An 18952-nucleotide genomic window follows, 5' to 3' on the forward strand; every position below is an offset into this window, starting at 1 on the left:
CAAAACAAGCATTCATTCTGATCTAACATTGTTTAAGATTTCAAACCATTTTATCAATAGAGTTGAAAAACTTGTGTGTATAAAATCAGGATTTTGGCCAGAATTTGCATAACATGTTTTGTTGTTGTTTTGTTTTTATGTTGGGAGAAGCAACAAGGTATTTACCCTCTTAACTAATTTATAGGTATACAGTACTCCTAAATATACAAATAAAAGCCCCAAAATATATTTGTTTGAAACAGAAATCTTAGGCTAGATGAAAGTAATTCCAATTTCAAAATTTCACTAGACCCAGCAACCACCCTTGCACTGTTTCCTTAAAAGTGGCTATTTTAGTTGTGTCCTGTAGGTGGAACAAGAAGTATGTGTCCTTCTGTGATTGGTTTAGTTTACTGCATAAGTTCCACAGGTTCCTCTGTGCTGTTACATACAGAGGGATAGTGACCACTGACTACTCTAGCAAGGAATTTACTATGGGGAACACAAGTGACAAGAATGCAGTTCCTTGCCTTCTTTCTGATTTTAGAGAAACTGCCTTCAATTTTTCACTATCCAACATGATACCTGTAGTGGGACTTCTACATACAACTGTTACATGATTGCAATGAATTACTTGTATACTGAATTTGTTGAGTTTTAAATCAGAAATAATTTGCCATGTTTTGCATCTATCAATAAGATAATTTACATATATTTTTAATTCCATAAAAATCTGTATCACATATATTGCTGTATATTTTAAACCATCATTACCACTATGTAATACATTTAATTTTGTTGACTCACAGTTCTCTTAATTCTGTGTTAAATATATCAAATAGCTTTATGTTGAACATTTCTTCTTTCTTGTTCAGAAATGGCATTTACTTTTCAACCACCTCTTTTGAATAGGTTTTTGTGGTTTCAGTGACAAGATGATACTGATATCAATAAGTAAAATTTGAAGTATTCTTTCCTATATAATTTTGTGGAAATGTTTGACAAGAGTTGGATGAACTCATTAAATACTTTGGACAATTAACTTACAAAGTTATTTTTCTGGATCTTTCTTTGTTGGGAGGGCTTAGATTACTGATTCAATGTCCTTGATATTTATTGGTCTGAAAAAAAAAAAGAATACTAACTTCATAAAATGAAAAGAAAAAAAAGAGTTTCTAACTTTTTTTTGCTTTGTTTTTCATTACAACTCAGTCTTCAAAGATCTAATGTTTCTAATTTTTTTCTTTTTGTCTGCTTATTAAATTTTTGTAGTTATGCACTGTGTTTTCTTATATTTATTTACAAAATTTCTTTGGTATCAGTTAAAATGCTTCCCTTTTATGAAGAGAATTTGTAAATTGAGGTAAAACACACTTTTGAACAGTTCTGTTTCTCATTGTTATGTCAGAATATGTAGCAAAATTTCTTAAGGGTTGAATTTATTTTGACACTTTCTCTTTTACCTTTTGAGTCAGTCATCATGGTGAAAGTGGCACAGTGGTCTTCATGGTGCTGAAAACATAAGCTTATATTATGGAAGGAGAGGGCTAGACCAGAGACAGTGGCAGGTAGAAATTCCAAGATCCATCTCATTGGCACACTCCTTCTGGCCAGGCTCTACATCCCAGCTTCTCTACAACTTCCTCAAACTATGCTAGCACTCGGAAACTGAGTCTCCAGAAAAGCATGCATTTAGAAGAGATTTTACATTTCAACTTTAATGACTTAGTAGATAGCTTGAGTTGGAACTAGAATAAGTGGACTTTCTTTGTATTGAAAGCACACACCAATATCCCATTGATGAAAAAGCATTTAAACTACTAAATAAAAAAACAAGACAAACAAACAAACAAAAAAAGGGATTAGGCCTGTTACTTGTATACATATTTGATAAGTTGTACTAATCCTAGATCAAACATATCTTACACGTAGTTAGGTTATTACAAGGATAGTGAGAGGTTAATTTCTTTGCATTTAGAATGCAAACTCCATGCAGACAGGATAGACCATACCACATAGCTATGTCCATTTAAAACACCATTGTGTCCCATAATGTGTCGAGTTCCTAAGAGTTGATAAGCACTCAAAATAAATGTGTTTATTAAATAAATGAATGACTAAGTCTGATACTCAAACACAGAGAGTACCAAATACTTGAAACTGACATAGATCACCAATAGTATGACATCACCAATGCTGATGTTTTGATCAAATTTAGACCTTAGTTCTATGCACAGCTTATTTATTATGCAGTCCTATTTCTTTACAGTACCTCTCTATTATGACTTCAACATCTCATTGTTCAGAACATTCAGTTCAACCCTGAAACACAATGACTTATCCTGGGTGTTTTGATAGAATAAATTTCCTAGTGAGAAAGAAAAGGGCCTGAATGGATATGCATGTACTTAGCAAAGTCTACTTATTCCATTTAGCTCTCTATTACATTAATGGTAATAGAGTTTATTAACTTCATGACAGAGGATGCTTATTTTGGCACATACTTCTAAAGCTTCCACCTCTCCATTGGACAGATTTGTTGCTTTTAGTACTCCAGTAAGTATACCAATTTTCAATCAAAGGGAATGTATGGTAGAACATAACCTTCCACCTCATGGATAGGGAGAAAAGAAAATAGAAGGAAGACTCAGGAATCTCAAAATCTTCTTGAAGGATATGTCCACGACAAATAAAATCTTTACTTGGTTTTCACCTCTGAAGTGTACACTTTCTTCCCACTAAACTGTACCAGGCTCTAAGCCTTTCCCATGTCGGGTTTTTAGAGGATAATAATGGTCCAAACTCTACCATCAGTTAATCAGTACTACAGTTTTCTTCCTGTTTGTATGAAACTCAGAAACAGTATATGCATTTTTATAAAAAAGAAAACATGAGAAATGTGAACAGAAGACTCATTTATTCAATCTGTATGTATTTTGTATACCTTTTGAGGACAGTCAATGCTTGCCACAGAGTATGTGAAGATAAATATGTTACAGTCTCTCTTGTAGAAATATTAGTTTAACAGAAGTGACAGAAAAGTTAAGAAAACAGCACATTACTAGTCACACACTAAGATATATATATATATATATATATAAGAATACACAGAATAAAAATTAATTACCTTCATGTTGAAAGTTCTCAGAGTATTTCAAAGGGGAAGTGACACTTCTGCTTAGTCTTAAAAACTAAGCAGAAGTTTGCAAGAAAGGGAGGATATTTTTGGCAGAACAAATTCTGTGTTCCGACGGAGCTGTGGAATATGCCATAAGAGAAGAACTGCATCTATTTCAGTAGGGCTGGCACATAAGGTTAAAAGAAGCCGTAGTAACTAAGGCTTCTTATGAAGGCATAGCTACTTCTCTCTTCCTTGCAGGGGTTCTAGTTCAAAGCTACCATGAGTTTCTGTAGTCATGCAAAATGCAGAGCATTAAAACTCCATATTTATAAGTAGCTTGGAGAAGTTTTATTGAGCATTTTGTGCATGGCATTTGTACCTCTAAAATACATTACTGAGTGCAAAAACATCTGTACACAGTAAAGAGTATAAGACCATTTGTATTCAAAGCTTACTTGCATAATGTTGTATTATATTTATAATTGTTGAAAATATTGTTTATCACAATTAAGGGAAACTGAGATAGATCCTGATAAAAATGCAGGTGCTGATAATGTAAGTTGGATTTCTAGAGAACTAAAGGTCTGACTAGTCTTGAGGGAAATGAGTTATTAATGACTTTAAATGTCATAATTTTCAGAACTTGAAAGCCAATCTCTTTGACAGAAAAAAGGCATATAATCATAAATGTAACTTAATCATTTTAAACCCTGATGTTTGTTTTAGAGAGTAGGACTTATTGCCTAGCTCAGTGAAGGGTGCTGATTTCTGCTACAGAGAACTGAAAGGTAAATGAAGTGAGTAGCTTTGCTAGTTGCATGGAAACTTTATTATGTGAGAAATGTTCACAGATTAAGATATCAAAGAATGCCAGTGTTTTCTGCATTATAAGAAAATGATAAGTAAATAGTTTAAGCACTGTATTGTTGATCACCTTCACAGCAACATGAAAGCATTAAATTAAAACTCTCTTTTAATTGGAGCAAAACTCTAAAATCGTCCTGGATGAAAGTAAATATATTTACAAATATCAGCTAATGCTAATTCTCTAATAACAATCCAATAAAATGATAATTTTTTATCAAATATAACTTATTTTAAGAGCTAATGATTTTTTTTAGATAAACTAAATAAATTCCTTGATAAACCGTTTATGTGGTGATACTTTCTCATAGAAACACCCCAGGTGCATGGGTTGTTTTTAATCAGTGAATAAACTAAAATTAAAAAATGAAAGGCTATAGTACAATAGTTTAGGCAAAGAAAGTTACAGATCATGCACAAATAGGCACAGTAGGATAAAGGGCAGTAAATGAAATAAAACAAAAGAGAAAATTACATTTGAAGTTGTTTATAGTTAATCAGTTCTGGCAGAAGCTTAACCTTTTTTGTTTTTTTAATTAATTGGAAAGACTGTGGAATAGACTTTATGTTTCACTCTTGTTCCCTAATCAATAATCAGAACAGTACTAGTAAACTACTAAATTTAATTCTAACAGAATGGTGGTAAGTGGTGCAAGACAATTTAAAGATTAAGTACAGCTTTACAGAATTAAAATCACTAAGTTCTACTCTTGTTTTTTTAAGGAGAAAATTGGATACAAGAAGTGAAGACATAAGTTTTGACTCCTAGTTAGAAAGACTGACTAATCAGGTATCCATAGGTGTGTGGGTTTATTTCTGGAACTTCTATTCAATTCCATTGATCTACCTTTCTGCTTTTGTGCCAGTACCATGCAGTTTTTATTACTGTTGCTCTATAGTACAACTTGAGATCAAGGCTGGAGATACCTCCAGAAATCTGCTATAGTACAGGACTGTTTGAGCAATTCTGTTTTTGTTTTTTGTTTGTTTTTCCATATGAAATTGCGAAATTGTTCTTTCAAGTTCTGTGAAGAATTTTGTTGGTATTTTGATGGGATTTGCATTGAATCTGTAGATTGCTCTTGTAGGACATCCATTTTCACTATGTTAATCCTACCAATCCATGAGCATGGGAGATCTTTCCATCTTTTGATATATTCAATTTCTTTCTTCAGAGACTTGAAGTTTTTTTCATACAGGTCTTTTGCAAGCTTGGTTAGAGTCACACCAAGGTACTTTATGTTATTTCTGGCTATTGTAAAGGGTGTTGTTTCCTTTTTCCTTTTTTTTTTTTTAATTTTGTATCCAGCCACTTTGCTGAAGTCATTTATAACCCGAAGGCATTCTCTGGTAGAATTTTTGGCATCACTCATGTAAAATATCATGTCATCTGTGAATAGTGATACTTTGACTTCTTCCTTTCCAATGTGTCTTCCCTTTAGTTGTCTTAATACTCTGGCTAGTCAAGTACTATACTAAAGAGATACAAAGAGAGTGGGCAGACTTTTCTTGCACCTGATTTCAGTGAAATGGATTTAAGTTTCTCTCCATTTAGTTTGACGGTGGCTATAAGCTTGTTGTATATTGCCTTTACTATGTTTAGGTACGTGCCTTTTATCCCCTATCTCTCTAGGACTTTAAACATCAACGAGTGTTGGATTTTGTTAAAGGCTTTTTCGGCATCTAAGGAGATGATAATGTGGTTTTGTTTGTTTGTTTTTCAGTTTGTTTATATGATGGATGACACTGATGTATTTCTGTGTATCAAATTATCTCCACTTGGCAGGGATGAAACCTATTTGGTCATGGTGGAAGATATCTTTGATGTGTTCTTGGATTTGGTTTGAGAGTCTTTTTTGAGTATTTTTGTGTCAATATTCATGAGAAATTGGTCCAAAATTCTCTGTAATAGGTCTTCCTGTGTTTTAGGTATCAAGGTGACTATGGCTTCATAGAATAGTTTGGTAATGTTCCTTTCAATTCTATTTTGTGGATTAGTTTGAAAAATATTGGTATTAGCTCTTCTGGTAGAATTTTGCACTGAACCCTTCTGGCGTTGGGCCTTTTTGGTTGGGAGATTTTGATGACTGCTTCTTTTTCCTTACGGGATATAGGAATATTAAATTCATTTATCTGATGTTGATTCGATGATTATAAGTGGACTGTATCAAGAAAATTGTCTGTTTCATTTACATTTTTAATCTTTATTATGTAAAAGCTTTTGAAGTAAGACCTCAGTGTCTGTTGTTATTTCTCTCTTTTCGTTTCTGATTGTGTTGATTTAGATTATGTCTGTCTGCCTTTTAGTTAGTTTGGCTAAGATTTTGTCTATCTTGTTGATTTTCTCAAAGAACCAGCTCTTAGTTTCATTGATTCTTTGAATTGTTCTCTTTGTTTCTAATTTATTGATTTCTGCTCTGAGTTTGATTATTTCCAGCCAACTATTCCTCTTGGGTGTGTCTGCTTCTTTTTTTCTAGGGCTTTCAGATGTGCCATTAAGTTGCTTGTATGGGAAGTCTCCAATTTCTTTATGAAGGTACTTTGTGTTATGAACTTTCCTCTTAACCTTGCTTTTATTGTGTCCCATAAGTTTGTTTTTATTGAATTTTAGGGAACCCTTAATTTTTTTCTCTATTTCTTCCCTGACACATTTGTCATTGAGTAGGGAGTTGTTCTGTTTCCATGAGACTCATAACCAAACTTTGGGCAGATAACATGGAATTGTATGAAGGAAGGGGGAGAGAAGAGGACAGAATCTCCAAATGGAGAACAGCAGAGTCAAAAAAACCCTAGCCCTGGGAGCCCTGTAGAGACTGATAGACCAAATAAGGATGATGCATGGAAAGGACCTAAAACATCTTCTCAGATGTAGCCCATAGACTCAATATCCAAGTGGGGTCCCTAGTAAGGGGATCAGGGACTTTCTCTGGCATGAACTCAGTGACAGGCTCTTTGATCACCTCCCCCTGTGTTGGGGACGGGGGTGATGCAGTCTTGCCAGGCCACAGAGGAAGAGAATGCAACCAGTCCTGATGAGACCTGATAGACTAGGGTCAAATAGAAGGGGAGGAGGTCCTCCCCTATCAGTGGACTAGGGGAGGGCCATGGGGGACAAGAGGGAGGGAGGGTGGGATTGGAAGGAGATGAGGCAGGGTGCCACAGTCAGGATACAAATTGAATAAATCGTAATAAATGATAATTTTAAAAACAGAAAAAAAGAAAGACTGACTAATAGTAAAATGTGATTGCGGATAGAAGTGTCACATGTTGCTGCTGTGGTTTGGAGTGTTGTCTAAAAGTGACATGGAAGGCTGACTGCCCACTCAAGTGAGAGCTCAGAGACATCACTTTATACACCTTAACCATGCACAGTAACTATTCTTGTTTATAAAAAAATCACATACATTCATATCAGGACTTAAAAACATGTTTTTTTTTTTTATTAATAGACAAATACCTAGTTTTTGGTAATATAAGAACCTGTCTATTGTTAGAGCATCTTACACTAACTAGACTTGTAAGTTTCTAAGTCTCTAAGTTCCATACAAACTGAAAAAAGCATTGACTTAGTCACCCCAAAGCCACTGTGAAATTCTATAGGTTGGCCTTAATTTTTGCAATCCTGACTCAGAAAGGAGATAATATTCCTTGTTCTTCTCTCATATTGTTCCACTAGGATGCTAGCCCAGAGCCACACATGCTTTCCCAGGTACCCTGGGTTTTTTCACTCTTTCTCTGAAACCCTCTAACTTACCATGTGGTTGCTGACAGATGTCATGATATTTTGTTCTTCTCCATATCTCTTCTTGGGGCAGCTGTGTTCATTAAAGCTTTCATGCCTGGGGTATGTTTTCTTTATTTTTTGTTTTATCCTGTAGCCTCTACTTTTATTTACTTTTTTAGAATTTATTTATTATTTATTACAATTTATTTACTTTGTATCCCAGCTGTAGCTCAGTCCCTTGTCTCCTCCCAATCTGACTCTCCCTCCTTCTTCTCACCATGCACCCCTCCCATAGTCCACTGTTTGGGGAGGTTCTCCTCTCTTTCTATTTGACCCTAGCCTACTGGGTCTTATCAAGACTGGCTACATTGCCTTCCTCTGTGATCTGGCAAGTCTGTATCCCCTAAGGGAAGGTGATCAGAGAGTGTGCCACTGAGTTCATGCCAGGGAAAGCCCCTGTTCCACTTACTAGGGTACCCTCTTGGAGGCTGAGTCTATGGGCTACATCTGAGCAGAGGTTTTAGGTCCTCTCCATACATGGTCTTGGTTGGGGTATTGTCTCTGTGGTTCACCCTGGGCCCCAAAATTTTGACTCTGTTGGTCTTCTTGTGAAGCTCCTGTCCGCTTCAAGTCTTTCTATCTCCCCCCTTTTTCCATAAGATTCCTTGCACTCTGCCCAAAGATTGGCTATGAGTCTCAGCATCTGCTTTGATACCTTAATAATTATTCGAGTCTTTTAGAGGCTTTCTTTGGTAAGCTCCTGTACTGTTCCCTGTCTTCTCCTGCTTCCAGTGTCTATCGTGTTTGCCCTTGGTTATTTGGTGTTTAACTTCTTGAGTTCTTTATATATTCTGGACATTAGCCATCTGTCAGATGTAGGTGTGTTGTATATCCTTTCCCAGTCTGTAGGCTTTTTGTTCTGATGACAGTATCCTTTTCCAGTTTCCTGAGGTCCCATTTATTGATTGTTGATCTTAGAGGCTGTTGGTATTCTTTCCAGGAAGTTGTCTCCTGTGTCTATGAGTTCCAGGCTTTTACCCACTTTTTATTCTAACAACTTTAGAGTATCTGGTTTTATGTTGAGGTCTTTAATCCACATGGATTTTAGTTTTGTGCAGGGTGGCAAACATGGATCTATTTGCATTTTTCTACATATAGATAGCCAGTTATATCAGCACCTTTTATTGAAGATGCTGTCTTTTTTCATTGTATGGTTTAGTCTTCTTTATCAAAATTCAAATATCTGTAGGTTGTGGGTTTAGTTTTGGGTCTTCAGTTTGATTCCATTAATCCACCAGTCTGTTTCTATGCCAGAACCATGCATTTTATTAATGTTGGTCTATAACACAGTTTGAGATCAGGGATTGAGATACCTCCAGAAGATATGCTATTGTACAAGATTTCAACCTGAATGGGCCTAATCTTGTCGGGGGTATGTGTTTTTTTTCTTTTTATTTGAAACACTAAACAAATCATATATTAGCTTTTATAAAAGGAGAGAAGGAAGAGATGGGGAAGAAGATGTTCGTGAAAGACTGACATACAAGAGAACACAGATTTTTAAGAAATGTAAAAATGGATACATAATCATTTCACATAGTTATTGGAACACTGATATATCAACCTATGTGTATGCTATGCACTAATCAAATTATTGTTATTGCCACATTTGTCACTGTAAACATTTATGTTTTTATTTATTGTAGGATAGTGAAAAGATTTTGAACTATATGTTTAGAAGCATACAATTCAGTTTTGTTAATCATTTTACCTGACCGTTGATGCTGTGGAGTACTAAAATTTACTCCTTCACATCTAGGCTTTTGCTGTCATCATTCATCATCTCCCCATCTTCCCACCGCACTTTCAAGTCTCTTACTTATTTATACTTTCTACAATTAGTAGATCAATTCTTTTAGCTTTCCCATATGAATAAGGACACCTTGTATTTGTAATACTGTGTCTGTGTTATTATATTTAACACAATATACTCAGTTTTCTTGGTATTGACACACATTATAGGACTGAAGTTAATTTTTTAATTTATTTATTATGCACACAGTGATCTGCCTACATGTACGAATGCATGCCAGAAAAAGGTACCAGACCTCATAATAGAGGTTGTGAGCAAATACGTGGTTGCTGGAAATTGAACTCAGGACCTTTGGAAGAGCAGCCAGTGGTCTTAACCTCTGAGCCATCTCTCCAGCCCATGAAGTTAATTTTTATTGGATACAAAAGGTTCTCCTGTAAATGTGTACCATGTTTTCCTTCTCTGATATTTAGGTTGACAGTGTGTCCTGGCTGTTCAGACATCTCTCCATTTTGTGGTTTTCTTCCTTTGAATACATAGTAGTAATGGAACCTCTGGCTCTTAAACTTATAAATACTCTAGTAAATAATACCAGGGAAAGCATGTTGGGCTTTGGGACAACATCTGATAGAAAAAATAGAAGAGAAAAATAATGAGAAAAAAATTTTTTTCTGAGTCAGGAGTGAAAAAAAAATTCACACCGACTTAATAGAAATTCATAGTGGGGTAACTGTTGTGTCAGTGTTTTGAGGAATGTCTATAATGGTTTTCCATAATGATTATAATTTACATTTCTACCAGAGATTTGGTTTTTTTAAAAAACTAAACATATATATGTATAATAACAAAGGTGGTTATGCAGTTGGGCATTTGAAGAACATAACTGAGTGATGTTTATGTGTGTAGACAAGATAGTTATATTAATTTATTTTATGTTTATGGAGAACATACCTATTTCAATGCAAGTCTTTGATAATTTACTTTTGGCAATCAATGAAATAAATGTTCTGCCCACAGGGTAACATAAGGGAGGAAACACAATGGGGAAATAAGAATCTCATAATATTACTATGAGTACTAGCAACAGATGCAGAAGGCTTTGAGATTTTCTATTATTTTTTTTTTCACGAATGCAGACTTTTACCACATCCCTAAAGGGATATTTTAAATAGTATGGGTTTCAGGAAAGAAGGCAGGTGTTCTGTCTTGGGAAAAAAAAAATTGGCTAAGATTCCTTCCAGAAAGCAAAGGTTTTACCCATCTGATTTGTCAAGGGAAAAAATAACAACCTGGATTACTGATAGCACAATTACTACACAGAAAAAAATAAAAAAACTAATTATCTTGCTTCTTTGCTTTTAAACAGCAAGTGTTTATGGAAAAGCTAGTTTTTAAGAGTTGCTTAGTCATTTTTCTACTTTGATCTTGGCATTTTAGCTTTGGAATGTGACCTTTGCTATTATGCTTATCATTTACTGCAGATAAAATGGACCTTCCTCTTGCTTGGTTTATCTTTTTCATAACTTGCTATTATTGATAGCTCTAGATATTTGACAATTTCCTTTTATCATTTCATCATTTCCCTGTATTCTCCTAAATAAAGACAACACCCTCAAATTCCTTATGCCAACAATAATTTACTGTGTCACTTTTTTCGTAGGCCTAATATTCTTCTGCTTGCATGAATCAGGTCATTTTTGTTTTATTTGTTTTGTTTCATTTTAAGATTTTATGGGTCTGCTTTCACATCTTTAACAATTGCTTCTCTCTTGGTGACATCCACTACTACACTTTCCTGTCTATTAGACCCATTTTTATTACCCAAACTAAGCCTTGACCTCACTGGCCAGACAGTTAAATGTAGAACTTGTTGCTCTGAATATTGACATTACTGCTTTTATGCCTTTTCTTATAAACTTGTTGTTTTTACTAATTAATTAATTAATTGCCTCTGCCATGGTTTTTTTTTAATGTGTATTTGGATATGCTGGATTCAAACGATATGTGTGGAGGTCAGAGAAAACATTTGGGAGGCCATTCTCTATTTTAACCTTGAGAACCTTGCTTTGAAAAGGTACACTAACATACTGACCTGCTTGACAAGCCTTCTTTACATGGACTAATGCAACCATAGTTATTGACTTAGCAGATTCTAAAAACTCAAGATTGCATTGTTAACATTAGAGAATAAAAGACATAATATATTCTTTTTTTTTTAATTTTTTTTATCAGTTACATTTTATTAACTCTGTATCACAGCCGTGTCCCCATCCCTCATTCCCTCCCAGTCCCTCCCTCCCTCCCTCATCTCCACCGTGCCCCTTTCCAAGTCCACTGATAGGGGGGACTTCCTCCCCATTCATCTGATCCTGTTTTATCAGGTATCTTCAGGACTGGCTGCAAAGCCCTCCTCTGTGACCTAACAGGACTGCTCCTCCCTTCGAGGGTGGGGAGACCAAAGAGCCAGTCATTGAGTTCCTGTTAGAAATAGTCCCTGTTCCCCTCACTTTGGGAAACCAATTGGTTACTGAGCTACCACAGGCTACATCTGAGTGGAGGTTCTAGGTTATATCCATACATGGTCCTTGGTTGAATGTCAGTCTCAGAAAAGACCCTGTGCCCAGATATATTTGGTCCTTGTGGAGCTCCTATCCTTTTCCCATCAGACTAACTCCCCTTCTTTCTTATGATTCCCTGTACTCTGCCAAAGGTTTGGTCATGAGTCTTTGCTTTGAAAACACAGCTAGTTAGAGTCTTTCAGATGCGCTCAGTAGACTCCTGTCATATGTTCAATGCACATCCCATCTGTCTTTCTAAACGAGGATTGATTATCTTACCCCATGTCCGCTCAATTGATTATCTTTTTTAGGTGTATAGATTTCATTATGTTTATCATATCTTATAGGTCTATATAAGTGAGTATATCCCATGTTTGTCTTTCTCCTTCTGGGATATTTCACTCAGAATGATCTTTTCTAGATCCCACCATTTGCCTGCAACTTTCATGATTTCCTCCTTTTTGATTGCTGAGTAGTATTCCATTGTATAAAAATACCACAATTTCTGTACCCATTCCACCGTTGATGGACATCTGGGTTGTTTCCAGGTTCTGGCTATTACAAATAGAGCTGCTATAAACATGGTTGAGCAAGTGTCCTTTTTGTGTACTTGAACAAACTTTGGGTATATACCTAGCAGTGGTATAGCTGGGTCTGGAGGAAGCACTCACTATTCCTATTTGTCTTAGGAAGCGCCAGATAGCTTTCCAGAGTGGTTGTACCAGTTTACATTCCCACCAGCAGTGGAGGAGGGTTCCCCTTTCTCCACAACCTCTCCAGCATGTGTTATCGCTTGAGTTTTTCATCTTGGCCATTCTGATGGGTGTAAGGTGATATCTCAGGATCGTTTTGATTTGCATTTTACTGATGGCTAATGAGGATGAGCATTTCTTTAAGTGTTTTTCTGCCATTCGATATTCCTCTGTCGAGAATTCTCTGTTTAGCTCTGTTCCCCATTTTTTAATTGGATTACTTGGATTGCTGCTTTTCAGCTTCTTTAGTTCTTTGTATATACTGGATATAAGTCCTCTGTCAGATAAAGGGTTAGTGAAGATTCTTTCCCAATCTGTAGGCAGTCGATTTGTTTTGATGACGGTATCCTTTGCTTTACAGAAACTTTTCAGTTTCATGAGGTCCCATTTATTGATTGTTGCTCTTAGAGCCTGTGCTGTTGGTGTTTTGTTCAGGAAGTTGTCTCCTGTGCCAATGAGTTCTAGGCTGTTCCCCACTTTTTTTTCCAATTGATTTATGGTATCTGGTTTTATGTTGAGGTCCTTGATGCACTTTGACTTTAGTTTTGTGCAGGGTGATAAATATGCATCTATTTTCATTTTTCTGCATGTAGACATCCAGTTGGTCCAGCACCATTTGTTGAAGATGCTGTCTTTTTTCCATTGAATGGATTTGGCTTCATTGTCAAATATCAAGTATTCATAGGTGTGTGGATTTATTTCTGGGTCTTCTATGCGGTAACATTGATCCTCCTTTCTGTTTCTATGCCAATACCATGCAGTTTTTATTACTGTTGCCCTGTAGTATAGCTTGAGATCAGGAATGGAGATACCTCCAGATGATCTGTTGTTGTACAGGATCATTTTGGAGATTCTGGGTTTTTTGTTTCTCCATATGAAGCTGAGAATCTTTTTTTCAAGGTCTGTAAAGAATTGAGTTGGTATTTTGATGGGAATTGCATTGAATCTGTAGATTGCTTTTGGCAGTATGGCCATTTTCACAATGTTAATCCTACCAATCCATGAGCACGGGAGATCTTTCCATCTTTTGATATCTTCTTCGATTTCTTTCTTCAGAGACTTGAAGTTTTTCTCAAACAGGTCTTTCACTTGCTTGGTTAGAGTCACACCAAGGTACTTTATGTTATTAGTGGCTATTGTGAAGGGTGTTGTTTCCCTAAATTCTTTCTCAGCTTTTTTGTCTTTGGTATATAGGAGGGCTTCTGATTTTTTTGAGTTGATTTTGTATCCTGCCACTTTGCTGAAGGTGTTTATCAGCTGAAGGAGTTCTCTGGTTGAATTTTTGAGGTTGCTCATGCATACTATCATATCATCTGCAAATAGTGACACTTTGAACTCTTCCTTTCCGATTTGTATCCCCTTGATCTCCTTTAGTTGTCTTATTGCTCTGGCTAGGACTTCAAGTACTATGTTGAAGAGATATGGGGACAATGGACAGCCTTGTCTTGTCCCTGATTTCAGTGGGATTGATTTAAGTTTCTCTCCATTGAGTTTGATGTTAGCTATAGGCTTGCTATATATTGCCTTTACTATGTTTAGGTATGTGCCTTGTATCCCTGATCTCTCCAAGACTTTAAACATGAATGGGTGTTGGACTTTGTCAAATGCTTTTTCAGCATCTAGGGAAATGATCATGTGGTTTTTCTCCTTCAGTTTGTTTATGTAGTGGATTACATTGATGGATTTCCGTATGTTGAACCACCCTTGCATGCCTGGGATGAAGCCTACTTGGTCATGGTGGATGATATCTTTGATGTGTTCTTGGATTCGGTTTGCAAGTATTTTATTGAGTATTTTTGCGTCAATGTTCATAAGAGAGATAGGCCTGAAGTTCTCTTTTTTTGTTGGGTCTTTGTGTGGTTTAGGTATTAAGGTGACTGTGGCTTCATAGAATGAGTTTGGTAGTGTACCTTCTGTTTCTATTTTGTGGAATAGCTTGAGGAGAATTGGAGTTAGCACTTCTTTGAAGGTCTTGTAGAATTCTGCGCTGAAGCCATCTGGTCCAGGGCTTTTTTTGGAGGGGAGACTGTTAATGACTGCTTCGATTTCCTTGGGAGATATAGGGCTATTCAGTCTTTCTAGCTGATCTTGACTTAGTTTTGGTAGATGGAATCTTTCAAGAAAATTATCCATTTCATTTAGATTCTCAAATTTTGTGGCATATAGGCTTTTGTAGTATGACCTAATAATTGTTTGGATTTCCTCAATGTCTGTGGTTATGTCCCCATTTTCATTTCTGATTTTGCTGATCTGGATAGTTTCTCTCTGCTTTTTAGTTAGTTTGGCTAAGGGTTTGTCTATCTTGTTGATTTTCTCAAAGAACCAGCTTTTTGTTTCATTGATTCTTTGGATAGTTTTATTTGTTTCTAGTTGATTGATTTCAGCCCTTAGTTTGATTATTTCCAGCCGTCTGCTCCTCTTGGGTGTATCTGCCTCTTTTTTTTCTAGGGTTTTCAGTTGGGCCATTAAGTTGTTTGTATGTGATGTTACGAATTTCTTCTTGCAGGCACTTAGTGCTATAAATTTTCCTCTGAGCACTGCTTTCAATGTGTCCCATAAATTTGGGTATGTTGTGCCTTCCTTTTCATTGAATTCTAGGAAGTCTTTAATTTCTTTCTTTATTTCTTCCTTAACCCAGCTGTCATTGAGTAGTAAGTTGTTCAGTTTCCATGTGCGTGTCGGCTTTTTGTTGTTTCTGTTGTTGTTGATGTCTAGCTTTAGTCCATGGTGGTCAGATAGTATACAAGGGATTATTTCAATCCTTTTGTATCTGTTGAGGCTTGCTTTGTGACCCACTATATGGTCTATTTTGGAAAAGGTTCCATGGGGTGCTGAAAAGAAGGTGTACTCTTTTGAGTTTGGGTGAAATGATCTGTAGACATCTATTAGGTCCATTTGATTTAGGGATTCTGTGAGTGCTTTTATTTCCCTATTTGGTGTCTGTCTATTTGATCTGTCCCTTGGTGAGAGTGGAGTGTTGAAGTCTCCCACTATTAAGGTATTAGGATCAATGTATGATTTAAGCTTTAATGATGTTTTATTTACGAATGTCGGTGCTCTTGTATTTGGGGCATAGATATTCAAGATTGTGATGTCCTCTTGGTGGATTTTTCCTTTGATGAGAATATAGTGGCCCTCCTTATCTTTTTTTGATTAACTTGGGTTGAAAGTCTATTTTATTAGATATTAGGATGGCTACTCCAGCTTGTTTTCTGGAACCATTTGCTTGAAAAACAGTTTTTCAGCCCTTTACTCTGAGGTAGTGTTTGTCTTTGTTGCATAGGTGTGTTTCTTGGATGCAACCGAATGTTGGATCCTGTTTCCTTAACCATTCTGTTAGCCTGTGTCTTTTTATTGGTGAGTTGAGTCCATTGATATTGATAGATAATAGTGACCAATGCATGTTAGTTCCTTTTGTAATGGAGTCGATGATCTAACCCTGTTTCATTGCTTGTTTTCTTTTCATTTTTGTTGGGACATTATCTGTATGCCCTGTTTTCTTGGGTGAATTTGTTTTCATTGGATTGGAGTTTTCCTTCTAGTATCTTCTGTAGGGATGGTTTGCTGTGTAGATATTGTGTAAATTTAGTTTTGTCATGGAATATTTTGTTTTCTCCATCTATGTTGATTGATAGCTTTGCAGGGTATAGTAGTCTGGGTTGACATTTGTGATCTCTTAGACTCTCCATGATACTTGCCCAGGCCCTTCTGGCTTTCATAGTTTCTGATGAGAAGTCCGGTGTGATTCTGATAGGTCTACCTTCATATGTTACTTGGCCTTTTTCCCTTGCTGCTTTTAATATCTTTTCTTTGTTCTGTAGATTTAGTGTTTTGACTATGATGTGACGTGATGTGTTTCTTTTCTGGTCTAGTCTATTTGGAGTTCTGTAGGCCTCTTGTATATTTATGGACATCTCTTTCTTTAAGTTGGGAAAATTTTCTTCTATGATTTTCTTGAAAATATTTTCTGGACCTTGGAGTCTGGAGTCTTCTTTTTCGTGAATTCCTATTATTCTTAGATTTTGTCTTTTCATAGCATCCTTGATTTCTTGGATATTTTGTAATTGGAACTTTTCTGATTTTACTTTTTCTTTGAGAGAAGTATCCATTTCTGCAAGTGTGTCTTCAGCTCCAGAGATTCTCTCTTCCATCTCTTGTATTCTGTTGGTGATGCTTACTTTTGTGGTTCCTGATCTTTTCTCCAAGTTCTCCAGCTCAAGGGTTTTCTCATTTTGTGTTTTCTTTATTGATTCTAATTCTGTTTTCATGCCTTGCACCATTTCTTTCATGTGTTTGAATTTGGATTCCTGTCTCTCTACGATGGCCTCTATTTCTTTTTTCATTTCCTTCTTATATGCCACTAATTTTTCCTCTACTTGTGTATCTATTTGTTTGGCTATGTTTGCCTGTGTTTCTTTAAGGATATTCTTTAAGGATATTGTCTATTTCTTCTTTCTTTGCCTCCAATTGACTGGCCATCTCTTTGAAAGACTTGTTCATTTCCTCCTTATGAGCCTCAAATAATTGGGCAAGCATGGCTTTAAAATCATTTTCCTGTGCTTCTGCTGAATTGGTGTATCCATCGATTTTGGGGTTTGCTGGTGAAGTCATGATGTCCTGATTTATGTTGGAAGTGTTCTTTCGCCTACCTCTGGCCATTGGCTTATCTGAAACCTTCCCTGTTTGTTTTTGGATTCTGCAGATCAGACTGGTGCTGTCTCTCTCTGGTGTCTGGAGAGTTCTTCAGGAAGCTGAGCACTCTCAGCGTGTGCTGAGGACTAGCTGTACCTGTGGGAGGAAAGTACGCAGGCACAAATGGGGCAAATGCAAGCGTGTGTGTGCGTGCGCGCGTGTGTGTGTCTGTGTGTGTAAGTGTGCGTGGATGAGTTTCTCGAGGGACAGAGTGATGGCTAATGTTGAACCCTTGAGTGTGTGGGAGGGGCTCTGCACTGTATATGTCACAGGCGCTAATGATGATCGCAGCGCAATTTCTGTCATTAACTGACTTAGCTCCTCAATCAGCCCCACAGGGCAGGAACTTCAATGTCCCTATTGCCCCTCTGTTTCCCAAAGTGGGTATGTGGGTGGGAGGGGGGTTCGATGCCTGGCTTCTGATTTAGAAGGACCCAGGATCTAGGGAACTGCAGATTCTCAAGGGTGCACTCACTTACAGGCAGATCTCTTGGCAGAGATCTTGGTATCCGGGGCTCTCTGCTCTCTGGTTTGGCCCTGCTTCTTTGAGGTGTTCTGCCAGTTCCGTGCTGCTGTCACTGCCAGGTTCTGAGGTCTTGCTGCAGCTGGAGATTTCAGGGTGGTCACTTCAGCAGGGATGGGGTAACCAGGCTCTCTGTTCTCTGGTTTGGCCCTGGTTAGTCTTAAACTGGAGGGCTGTGGTGCCCCACCAGTTCAGTGCTGCTCCGCTGCCATGTCCCGCTTTAACTGGAGACTGGGTTGCTAGTCCCAATGCTTTCTAGGAAGTCCTGGGATCTCTTCGTTGTGCTCTCCAAGCTTGGGAGGCCCAGCGCCTGGTGTGTCCAGATTGTATGACGTTTCTGCCTGGTTTTGGTGAGTATATAGCATATTCTCTGTCACTGTGGGATTGGGCGGGCCGTACCGTCAGTGATGGCGATCCTGCGGAGCTAGTATGGTGTCTAGCAGATTCGCGCCCTGGGAGGATGGTGCAGCCGCTGCGCAAATCTGGGACTCCGGGGCACGTACTGCTGGCTTTTGTCTGCTGCTAAAGTGCTTGGGGCTCCGCCTCAGCGGCTGTATACCCCAGGCAGTTAGGTCTGCGCTGAGAAAGATGAGTCCGCTGTGCCACTGTGCCGAGGAGGAAGGATGTCTGGGGGAAGGGAGTGCTGCAAGAACAAAGGATCGTTTCTCTCCTTCCCCAAGCAAGTCTCCGGGTGACCGGAGGCCAAAGTTTTCACCTCCTGCGTTGTTCCCTGGTGTTCAGAAAGCCTCGCTGTGGTTTTCCTGGGTTGGGGGTCCTTCCATTCTCCAACTCAGAAGATCAGGTATCCCACCACTCAGAAACTGTGTGTGCTAGTCGCCATCTTGGCTCCGCCCCTCCAATATATTCTTTTCCATTGTATCCTACAGTTGATCAGATATACAGAGATAAAAATTTATGTATATTAT

At 37.4% G+C, this 18952-nt stretch overlaps 1 protein-coding gene across 1 annotated transcript in view; it reads left to right on the forward strand.

The window, feature by feature from the left end:
• Csmd3 (CUB and Sushi multiple domains 3) overlaps positions 1-18952 on the forward strand; it is a 1323831-nt gene that overhangs the window by 1162031 nt on the left and 142848 nt on the right. The gene's annotated exons all lie outside the window — the stretch shown is intronic.

Source organism: Meriones unguiculatus, chromosome 8 (assembly GCF_030254825.1).
Source record: "Meriones unguiculatus strain TT.TT164.6M chromosome 8, Bangor_MerUng_6.1, whole genome shotgun sequence".
In the NCBI taxonomy this organism is placed as follows: Eukaryota; Metazoa; Chordata; class Mammalia; order Rodentia; family Muridae; genus Meriones; species Meriones unguiculatus.